This window comes from Nylanderia fulva, unplaced genomic scaffold, assembly GCF_048542155.1.
Source record: "Nylanderia fulva isolate GAGA-0341 unplaced genomic scaffold, ASM4854215v1 Scaffold251, whole genome shotgun sequence".
In the NCBI taxonomy this organism is placed as follows: domain Eukaryota; kingdom Metazoa; phylum Arthropoda; class Insecta; order Hymenoptera; family Formicidae; genus Nylanderia; species Nylanderia fulva.
The window spans coordinates 110,750-114,151 of NW_028190316.1; the positions used below are offsets into that span (position 1 = coordinate 110,750).

The 3,402-nt window shown below is 46.9% G+C and overlaps 1 pseudogene; it reads left to right on the plus strand.

Annotated features, from left to right (window-relative positions):
- Positions 1 to 897: 897 nt before the first annotated feature.
- Positions 898 to 1,976, plus strand: LOC146722943 (uncharacterized; annotated as a pseudogene).
- The last annotated feature ends 1,426 nt before the right edge of the window (positions 1,977 to 3,402 follow it).

Here is a 3,402-nt window from a genome sequence, read left to right on the forward strand (position 1 = left end):
TGCGTTTATCGCACGATTTAATACACCTGTGCCTATTTTCGTTGACATCCGCCGCAATCTCTAGATATTACTGAGCAAAGCGCGAGTCCGCGCAGCTATAAATAGGCGGACGTTGGAGGTCAAATCGGGAGTGAGAAAATGAAATTCGTGCGACAACCTCTGACGATACGAGTGATGAATTACGACGACAGAGTACGCTGCAGCGTGAACAAAGGTGTGCGCAAACACGGTACGATGCTACCGACAACTATACACGCGATCGTTTGCGGCCCCTCAAACTGCGGTAAAACCAACGTGTTGATAAGCCTGCTGGAAAGTCCGCACGGTGTGCGTTTCGAGAACGTGTACGTGTACTCTAAATCGCTGCAACAGCCGAAATATCGCTATTTGGAAGATTTATTGACGCCGATTGACGAAATCGGCTACTTTACATTCTCCAATAACAGTGACGTCATTCCACCGAGCGAGGCATATCCAAATTCAATTTTTGTCTTTGATGACGTGGCATGCGACAAGCAAGATACGATAAGAGAGTACTTCTCAATGGGGCGCCACTCGAACATCGACTGCTTCTATCTCTGTCAGACATACGCGAGAATACCAAAACATCTTATACGCGACAACGCGAACCTGCTAATCCTGTTTAAACAGGACGCCACCAATTTGAAGCACGTGTACAACGATCACGTAAATACCGACATGTCGTATGAGGATTTCAGTGAGTTATGTCGTACATGTTAACAACAAAAAGTATGGATTTCTAGTGATAGACAAGGACAGCTCGCTTACGAACGGGCGATACAGAAAAAAGATTTAACGAGTTCGCGATACCGCAGAGCCATTAGTCGTCGCCAACAATCCTCCCGGTCGAGAGAAACTCTAGAGAGTGCTGCCGACATGGCTGATAATATTTGCGAGCGTGAAAAGGTTGCCAAGGAGATTGCGAAGACGGCCGAATCGATCCGCAAGAAACACCGCGCTCTGAAGACCGGAAAGTTCGATGATGATATCGCCGTCAAGACTCACTTTAAACCTATTATCGAGCCGCTACAAAAGATTGTCGACAACGCGACGATTTCGGTGAAAAACGAGCTTAACACCGACGACGACGACGACGACGATGACGGTGTGAAGATCGAGACACGGTATGAGGGGAAGACACCGAAAAAGAGAAAACATAAAACTATCAAGCGATATAAAGAGGAGGAGGAGGAATTGAAAAAGAGAAAATATGATATTTTGAAGCCATTGGACGCTTCACTGCCGACAACATATACACCGATAAGCGTACTACCTGTGATACCCAAAGCACTCGTAGACGAAAATGTTTTCGAAACCACGCGTAACCCGCCCGAAATATCCCTTCGACACTGGTTAAGATCGTCGAAAGGTCAACAAATGATGCGAAAGGATTGGGGGCCATTAGGACAAAAGTACATGGACGCTCTCCTCGGTGCTGATGAGAAGAAAGAAATTGATAATGTATACGGAGTCTACTTCGGCGAGAATGAAATGCGGCTCGGCAGCAAGCGATTCGCGATTGACAAAGATGACAATATAATCATAGGCGACACGCGGTACATTGGAACGCCCGGATTGTACAAGTTGATCTTCAAGAAAAACCTGATTACCGGGATGACGATTTGCAAAAATACAAACACATATTATTGACGACAAACGTGCATAAACGCAATTTTGATGCGCAAGGTCGTGTGAAGGGTAGCAAGGGGGACAAGTACAAATATATAATTGCACCGTTGACGCAAGTGGAGAGTCCAAAATCTGGCATGGGAATGCCTCGCGCTATGACGCTAATCGACAATAAGATTGATTACGTGCACTGGGACGACCCCAACGAGCTAGTGGATCGCCTACGATTGCTCGACGCTTCGCGCCAAGCTGGCAACAACGCGCATGACAACGAGATCCTGTCGATCATCGAGGAACTGCGGGAAGCAGGCATTATTATAAATTAAACGGGGGTCCCGACAATCTATTCAGTTCATCGCGTGACACTTTACAAAGCATTGCAAAAAAAAAATGTCTATCAATAAATTTGGATTATTTGAAAGAAGAATTGATACAACCGGCGATCATTGGCACACATTGATGAGAAGATGTGTGCGTAAAAACGCTCTATGTCGCGTCGCTACAGATTATGACGCGAGATCGCGCAAGATTCGCCGTGTAGCGCAACCTGAAGCGGATACCGATGCCGTCAATAAATTGTACCTGGAAGAGTGCTTTAAAACATTGATGGTCCAACAGAAAGAGTTAGATGAGAAGCTGACTGCGTTAGAGAAGGATGTACGAGCGTTGGAGACTGCGATAAAAGAACTTTTGCGTGCACCAAACACTACCTCAGACACAGACATCTAATGAGCGGTTGGCTCAGAAACGTCTATCAAACAAACGTCTAGAAGAAGTGGTTGCAAACGAACAGCTACGATCAGCGTGCTACCAAACAACAATGAGTGGTATCAGTGACCGACCCGGAAGCAGCAGTGAACGACCTGGAAACGGTGGTGAACACAACCGCTACGATCGAGGTTACGAACATGTCAAGCAGGGCTGCGAACGAGGCTACGAACAAGTCATTAAAGGTTACATACAAGGCTATCAAAAACTCAGTAAGGGTTGCGAACAGGTCAGGGACGGTTACGATTGAGTCAAAAGCGGCTACGAACGGGTCAGACGCGACTGTGAAAAAGGCTGCAAACGAGTCAAAGACGATTTTCGAATGAGTCAAGGACGGGAGTAAACAACGTGAACGAACCCCGAAACAACCTCGAAACAACGTGGCACAAACGTGAAAGAACCCCGAAAGAACCCCGAAACAACCTCGAAACAACGTGAACGAACTCCGAAAGAATCTCGAAACAACGTGGCACGAACGTGAAAGAACCTCGAAACAACGTGGCACGAACGTGAACGAACCCCGAAACAACGTGGCACGAACGTGAACAAACCCCGAAACAACCACGAAACAACGTGAACGAACCCCGAAACAACCTCGAAACAACGTGAACGAACCTCGAAACAACTCCGAAACAACGTGGCACGAACGTGAACGAACCTCGAAACAACGTGGCACGAACGCGAAAGAACCTAGAAACAACGTGGCACAAACGTGAACGAACCCCGAAAGAACCTCGAAACAACGTGGCACGAACGTGAACGAACGAGAATGAATAGTGAAAATAACAACGAGCAACATAGTTTGGAGAGACGGCAGTTGATAAACGAGTTGCACGCGTCAGCGAGAAAAAATTTCCCTCGAAGACATGTCATAGTGCGAGGATACGATGATCTGTGGCAAGCCGACATTGTCGAGATGCGTCCGTATTCCCGTTTCAACAGAGATTACCACTACATACTCACCGTCATCGATGTGTTGAGCAA